Source organism: Pagrus major, chromosome 1 (assembly GCF_040436345.1).
Source record: "Pagrus major chromosome 1, Pma_NU_1.0".
Taxonomy (NCBI): Eukaryota; Metazoa; Chordata; class Actinopteri; order Spariformes; family Sparidae; genus Pagrus; species Pagrus major.
This window is the reverse complement of record NC_133215.1, coordinates 1759911-1768652: the sequence shown is the minus strand read 5'-3', so window position 1 is coordinate 1768652 and position 8742 is coordinate 1759911.

The window sequence follows — 8742 nt, the reverse complement described above, 5'->3', positions numbered from 1 at the left end:
GTCGGACACCGTGTGACTGCAGCCGCAGCGGAGCGCACTCTGCTCGGCCCCGGGGCAGGCTGGGTAATATCAACCAGCGGGAGGGCGGGGCCTGCCGGGGACACGCCCACTGCCGCATGATAATGAGCCGCGGTTTGTTGACAGTCAGATCACACGGAGGTGGAGAAGTGGCCTCGCACGTGGAGGCGAACAGCCCCAAACTGACCCCAGAGCAGCTTCAGAGGACGATTACTGTCTCTGTGGACCGAACAGCTACAGAGGAATCTGGTATAAATACCAGATTACTTAGATTTAACTAAATTTAGTTACTTTTTCATAAAAATAATCTTTTATATAGTTACTTTTTCATAAAGTAATCTGTTATTTAGTTACTTTTTCGTAAAGTAATCTGTTATTTAGTTACTTTTTCATAAAAATAATCTGTTATTTAGTTACTTTTTCATAAAGTAATCTGTTATTTAGTTACTTTTTCGTAAAGTAATCTGTTATTTAGTTACTTTCATAAAAATAATCTGTTATTTAGTTACTTTTTCGTAAAGTAATCTGTTATTTAGTTACTTTTTCATACAAATAATCTGTTATTTAGTTACTTTTTCATAAAGTAATCTGTTATTTAGTTACTTTTTCGTAAAGTAATCTGTTATTTAGTTACTTTTTCATAAAAATAATCTGTTATTTAGTTACTTTTTCATAAAGTAATCCGTTATTTAGTTACTTTTTCATAAAAATAATCTGTTATTTAGTTACTTTTTCTTAAAATAATCTGTTATTTAGTTACTTTTTCTTAAAGTAATCTGTTATTTAGTTACTTTTTCTTAAAGTAATCTGTTATTTAGTTACTTTTTCATAAAAATAATCTGTTACTGGAAATAAAAATCGCTGTATTTTTCTTTTGTGGCCAAAGAAATCAAATAAACTCCCTGAAGCATCGTCTCTGTCTGTCTGTGTCTCTGTCTCCGTCCTGCTGAAGGTAAACCTGCAGTTGTGTCAGTGTGCATGTAGCGAGCTAACTCAGTGTAGCGAGACGGCAGAGAGGACAGTGTTAACTGTGTGGAAACATAATAATATCATAAATATATACACAGCGACCGTGGTTCCTGTTGTCAGGCTGCAGTTAGCTACACACCGTCCTGACGATATAACACAACGACTCACAAAGAGGTTTTACTTCACTTTCTCAGAAGATAACGCTGAAACGCAGAAAAGTTACAGGATTACTGCCGATAAAAACAGTTAGCGGTTGCTAACGAGTGTCTGAATGAGACTACAGAGGTTGTCGGGGACATTAAACGTCCTCACAGCGAACACGGAGACTCATCTGCTCACTAGTCCGTCTTCACAGGCCACTTTAGTTACACACTGTTCTCACTCTGACTTTACAACTCCTGAGACAAAAATGCAGCACGGCTTCATATAAAACATGAACATGACGATAGATTATGTAAATCTGGAGCAAAATATCTAAACGTGGAGTGGAGGAATGAAAGGAGGGAGGGGGAGGGGGAGGGGGAGGGGAGGGGGAGGGGAGGAGGAGGTGAAACGGAGGCTGAGCGGCAGAACAAAGGTGCCTCCTCTTTATTCTCAAATCAGAGCAGCTGGGCTCTTCTCCCTCGAGGAGCCCCATGAATAGATTATTGGACCGCTGTCACTGAAAGAGAGACAAAACACTCCCCCCTCCCTCACCCTCCTCACCCTCCCCTCGCTGCTGCTGACATGATCAGACAGACCAGGACGACCCGATGTGGACCAGGACTGCGGTCCAGACGTCCACAGTCAGAATCACCTTCTGATCCCTGATCTGAGGACTGGAGGACCTGTTTGTCTCAGTGTTGTGAGTTGTTCAGCAGCACGATGGACACAATGTAAAATAAAAGTGTAAAACTCTCAGTGGTGTGATCGGATCAGTGAGGACGGAGGCTGATACCAGGTATGAACGTGGGGCCTGCGACTCACAACGCGATGAACCGGGTGAGACGTTCCCGTGTGAACGATGCTCGGCTCTCCTGTGGTCCACAGTTTGGTTGTGATGACGTCATCAGAGCTGAGTAACCAGAACCGAGTACTGGAACAGAGGGAGCGTCGAGGTGGGAGACGCTTCTGTCTGGACTCTGACGCTTTGCAGGGAAATTCCTCCATGAACAAATTCTCCACCCAAAGAGCATCAAACGCTCCCCTGTGAGCAGGTTCTGGTCAGATTCTGGGACACAACACCGTCCCAGAGCCGGACTCTCAGCTCCACCTCGTCCCAGTCGAGTCACTTTCTTCTTTAAAGTAATCCACGATCATTTCCTTCCAGGTTCATTTCACTCTCAGGTTTGTATTATACTCATGCAGCTCCTGAGGTCGAGGTTCAGGGTTTTTGCAGCACAAAGGTAAATTTGGTAATAAAAGCTTTAATATTTAGTTGAAAAGATGTTTAAACATTATAAAACCCTGTGAGCCCTGTAAGGACGTCACATGACATCACTAGTGAATGATGAGAAGACGTCTGACTCTCCACCGGACGTCTTTTTCATATCGTCGCTGTCCAGTCGAAACCACGTTTCTCCAGGACGTCGACTTCTCATGAGCTCAGAGAAACACGTGCGTTGTTCAGACGGTTCAGTGACTTTGTGAATGGTTTGTTTGGCTCAAGAAACAGGACAAACTCCAAAACTTTGACTTGACAGTGACGATATGTTTCTGCTCACTGGGTGATTGACAGCCCTCAGAGATAAGCAGCTATAGATAATGGATGTTGATGTAGATGTTGAGGATTGGACCTGTGACGGACCTTCGCTCACTGTCATACTGAGTGTGACCTTTGACCCTGGACCTTTTCCTGCTCCTTGTTGCATCAGTTAATGGAGTAGATGTGATCCAGCTGTCTCCCTCGCTGCATGTTTCCTAGTTTAAACCCTCTGCAGGAGGACATCGGTTCATCCTGTGAATGAATAACCAGCTCCTCCTTCTGTCCTCCTCCTGAAACCTCGAAACAACCACGCAGATTCATCAGCTGCTCTGCTGCTGCGTCACCAGAATACCTCGTCTGACACAAACACTCACTACAGCACCAGATGTAGATTAATTATTTCCTCCTGTTTGTTTGATAAAAGTTGATCTTGATTGTTCACAGTCCAATTAACAACTCAAGACGCGAGAATGGAGTTGAAGTTGAGCGACGACGTCTATGAACGAACCACAAATCTACAAATGAATCCTAATAAAAAGCTGATTGAAATGTAAATAAGTGTCAGACGATGACTGATGAGCTCCAACACATTTCAGCCAGTGTGGTCGAGCTCGTGCAGCCACTTCAGACGGGCTGCACGCTAACACTGTTAGCTCAGCAGCTACAGTGAAGACTTCATCTTAATAAAGAGTTTAATCTGGTCTCCTCAGATCAGGTTGATCTCTGTGATCACAGCAGACGAGCTGCACGGAGACATCTGATGTTTAAATCATCTCCAGCTGCTTCAGTTGTTCAGCAGAACGCTGCAACTCTGTTTTACTGTGAAGCTCCAGAAGTGTTTTCCATCTGAATGGGGGTGAATTTAAATTTCTGGGTGAACTGTTCCTTTAAGAGAGAAGATGAACCTCTTCCTACTGCTTCTTTAAACGGACTCTTACTGACACCAATCAGAAAAGAAAACGTTCTTGTATCTGTGTTGATAATTGTTGTGTTCCTCAAACTGAGATGTTGAAGCTCTGATGTGTTTTGATGATCACACACACACCGGACTGAGAGTTTAATCCTGTTTCTGCTCCTGATGCAGCACAACCTCCTCCCGTCCTGCAGACTGAGGCCTCTGTTTGCTGACAGATGCCTTACTGTCCGCAGTTTGTTTGAGGGAAATGTAATTAGATGAAGCTGCTCTTTGCTTTGTGAAACGGAGCAGCTCTGCAAACAGCAGCCGGCACTTAATGTTCATGTGTTCAAAACTCAGCCGGAGCTTTAAAATCAAGACAGCAGACTGATGGCAGGCTGCGATCGGGAGCTAACTCCTCCTCTGCAGAAACATTTGTACTATTTCAACACCGACATGTTGAAACTGAAAATCTCCCCGACGTGAAGAAAAACCCTCAAACACAATTCACACTCCTCAGATTCTTCACTGGTGTCGATACAAAACCTGGAAAATCCTGAAACAATCGTTTGTGTCAGTTTATTTTACAATGAAACTTTAAAAAAGTATTTTATTTATAAGTAAAAAGATAAAACACAATCTAATGTTAGTCTACTGAGCTAATCAGCTAACGGCAGCTAGCTACAGCCAAGGATAGCTAGCAAAGAGCATCAGTTACTCTGGTTACGTGCTGCCCCCTGTAGTTTTGAAGTTTCCTTTGAATTACGGCCATTTCTAATAAACTCGTGCACGTGTGTCCGACTGCACGCAGCCTGTTACGCCTCCTGCTGCTCATTGATTGATTGATGATGTTTTGACTTTCTCTGCTCTCAAGCAACAAAAATCAGGCTCAGAGTTGTTTCTTGGATTTTGAACCATCTTTTCTTCTTGTTGTTGTTTTGGGCCTTTTTGAAATTGCAGCTGTGGTTTTGTGTTGGTCAAAGTTTTCTTGCACATCAGCTCCCATAAATCATCAACGGTGGCCTGCAGGGGACATTCGGCACGGCTCAGTGAAGCTGTCGTACTTTAAAACTTAGTCCTTTTAATTTTTTGTTTTATAGATGACATTAAAAGCTACGGGGCAAGTGATGTGTTTTGTCCAAGCAGATATAAATCTTGATGTGAATAACTTACAAAGACGTCTTGTGTGAACCGACCTCAACAGTAAACAGAGTGTGTGTATAAAAAGCTGCTCCCTCCTCACCACCAGCTTCAGATCAGCTGATGTTGACTTTCGCGGTTTGATGCGGTCGTTTGAGGAATTTTCTCAGCGTGCGAAGTGGAAAACTTGGCGAAGCTCCACCATCGTCTGCAGCGTCTCATCGGGTCAGAAGAAGAGAGTCTCACGGGCTGAGAGCTGTGGCTGCAGCACAATCTGTGTCAGCTCACAGCAGGAGGCCACGAGTCACCGACCTCCTCACTTCTTTTCTTTCAGCTCGTCACTGATCAGCTGCTGTTTCCCCTTTTTTTTCTTTAATAACAGAAGTTTCGTCTCTGCTGTTAAACTCCTCACTGTGACTCCGACTAAACCTCGAACACAACGAAGAACAATCTGTTCATTATGCCCCCAGAACACCACACACCAAAACCTAAGATGATCACACTGAAACCTCAGCGGGAAGACAGCGTTCCCCAGAGGTGCCGCGGGTCACTCAATGTGCTGAGTTGAATGTTACAGCTGGAAGGAAACCAGAGCGGTCGGCCGGGCTCACCAGCTGACGATCTGCCGGTCCAGAGGTGAAGCTGTTGTCCGTGGTCTCCTCCGACTCACAGACACTGAGGAAGTAAATCGACATGTTGAAACTGAACAATTCTCAGGAATTCATCAAGCAGTGATTCTGGTTCTGTCTGACAGGCGTACGCATGAATGAAGCATGATGTCCTGAAGGAGTTTCAGGTGTGAACATGAGTGCCAGGATCTGTGACCTCAGATGAACCCAAACTGTCGGTGCTGAGGAGGAGACGACACACTGACGGACAGGATTCGACTCTGTCCACGAACACAGACTGCTGTGGATGAGGTCATCAGCCGACTCTCAGCTGTTTGACTTCATGAGTCAGAACCAAAACCGTCTTCGAGGTTCCCACCGGCCAGCACACACCTTCCTGACTCCTCCAGCAGGCCGCGGATGAGCGGAGGGATAAAAATGTTAACTTAATAAAAGGGGAGAATCGACCTTCTGTCCTCCCTGAGGCTGCGTATCCTTCCCAGAATGCACCGCGGCTGCAGACACAAGCGCTCTGTCTGTGTCGGCGTTCCCACCGTCAGGAATCACATGATGGACGAGCGCGTGGGAACTGAGAGCTGCTCACACGGACACATGAATCACCTGAACGCAGCACAGACGAGCTCAGTGTCCTGCTGCCGAGGTGCCCTTCAGCAAGGCACCTCACGTCACCACCGACAGGAACCGTCTCTGTCAGAGAGCTCAGGTTTTATTGGGTTGAGCAGAACTCCTCTTTCATCCCGTCTCATATACGTCTCCTGCAGATACAGAGATACAGTTCTGGGTGCTGGGTTCTCCTCATCACCCTGAGGTTCTGATTCTACTTGGGTCATCAGGACAAGATTCATCACCAGCTGCAGAGAGAGCGAGACGACTAAGAGAAAGACAGAACAAGAGACAGAACCTGCAAGAGCAAGAACCAGAGAGTGAGACTGAGATCCAAATGAGTAACAGAACCAGAGACAGAACCAGAGACAGACCCAGAAACAAAACGAGTAACAGAACCAGAGACAGAACCAGAGACAGACCCAAGACAAAATGAGTAACAGAACCAGAGACAGAACCAGAGAGAGACCCAAGACAAAACGAGTAACAGAACCAGAGACAGAACCAGAGACAGAACTACAGAGACAGACAGCTGTAGTTTTGCAGGTAAACACACCGACCTCTCCGGCCTCTCTCCGGGTCTTCTGCTGCTCCTGTCCGGGTCACTTATCCTCAGCAGCCGCTGTCAGAGTGTCTCTGGGCTCGTTAGGTAGAGCAGACAGACGGGCCGCTGCTTTTCAGGTCCACCTGCCGAGCCAGGAGACACTGCAGCTACAACAGCCAAAGTGGACGAAAGTGGAACACGGCGCCGCAGATTGTCATGTGGAAAAGTCACAAAGCAGCGTTGTCACGATAACGAACAAAACTTTAATGCTTAATGCAAAAACTGTTGTCGTGTAAGCGGCTCCTCGGAACAGCTGAGTGACAGAACCAGAGGGAGAACAGAACCCGTCATGGATTATTTATTTGTGTTTAATAAAGATTTCAAATAAAAAGAGTCGAGCCAACGTTTCTACATTCAGCATGAAACATGAAGTCCATCACGTCCCTCCAGACTCCGGCACTGAAGCTGTTAGAAACATTTCACTTCTTTGCAACACAAAAACCCCAATTTTTCCTGTTTTCCACAGAGACTCGGAGCAGAACCAACAGGATCGTCTGCTAATTAACACCAGATGTTTGGCTTCTGCACAAACACACACACACACACACTGCTACTAATGTGTGTCACAGACAATCACTTAACAGGCAACTGTGTTCACATCCAGGAAAAGAAAACTCAGAGGGGAAGACATCCGTTTGTAAATGTCAGACGGCTTCAGGAGGAGAGCGAAGGCTGCCACTTTTATTTGGGTCAAGCTGTCGTGTACCGACTCGATTTAAACAATCTACACTGGACAGAATATTTCCCACGCCAGCAGGTTATTGGTTCCCAAAGTTGACCTCAGACATGAGAGTGATTGTCTCATTCTGACTTGTAGAGGTCTGTCGAGGTGTAAACATGCTGACCGGGTTCCAGGGACCGACTGCTGCAGCTGTGCACACCCAAACATCTCACCTAATCTGGCCTAATCGGGTCGGGTTCGGTCCTTCAGTCTCACGGCCGAGTTCGATCTCAGCCGCGAGAAGACGTCTGAAGGCTGCTGGACAACACACACGGTGCGACACAGAAACTGCAGGTTTGGAGTCAACACAACGTTTTAGCTGTGAAGCCAACACCCTAAAAACTAGAGGAACACACACAGCTGTTTCCTGTCCGGCCCGGTCGAGCGAGGCAGCGAGTCAAACACATGACACCGACTACATTTACATTTAAAGCTCTCAGACGGGCTTTAAATCTTCTTTGTCCTGAAAAACCTCAGTCACAAGGAACCAAAGTATTTTGTGGGTCTCATTTTCCCGTTCTGTGCTCGCTGTGAGAGGATAATCTGTTCTGGCAGACGTTTTACAAACTGCTTCGTGTCCTCTGTTCAGTGAAGACTGGAACAACAGGACACAGAGTGGACGCTGGTTCTGAGATATTTGAGGAAACAAAAACTACAATCTGTGAATCGATAGCGTGACCACAAGCTTCAAGGTCCTCAAACTCATGAAGTGTATTCCTACAGACGGCGTTTCATCGATTATGAAATAGCAACATAAATCATGTTCGACCCAGTCGCAGCGATGAACTGTTGAGAGTCTGCAAACCACCGGTACGTTCACATCTGGGAGGAGCCACTGACAACAGTTCAAGACTGCGTTTAACATTTCTAAACACGAAACCAGAGGAATAAACACCTGGAGTCTCATCAGGTTCTGTTCTGACCCGACGGGAGGAGAGCTCAGAGTTACTTTGTAACTTGTGGGATTAAAAAGTGGATTTATCTTCACTCCTGTTTATCAGCCTGACTGCAGCAGTGATCCGGAGGTGACCTCCACTGTCGGGTGGTTCTGTTCTGTAATGTCGACAGCTGACTGGAGCTGGAGGGGAAATGGACTTTACTTCATGAACGTAACGTTACAGAGAGGAGACAGAGAACCAGAACCAGAACCAGAGTCTCTGCTGAGTGCTGAGTTTAGTCAAGAGGATGAATTCAAAAACTATAAAATATAATCTGGCTGTTTGTGGCAAAAAGAACAATCCTGAAGTCAAACCAGCGCAAATAACGTGAAGTTTCACTTCTCTGGTGGTGAACACAGCGTTAAACAACAACTGCTGATTCAAATCTCAGACGAGGTGTTTTAAAGTTTTCTTCTCGTTACGTTTCATCTCGTTCTCCGACTTCCTTCCTCGCTCTCTGACTCTCCTGAAGTTATAGAAACTCACTGTAACCTCGAGGAAACTTGTGAATTTCTCTGGTTTGAACATTTTTGGAAACATT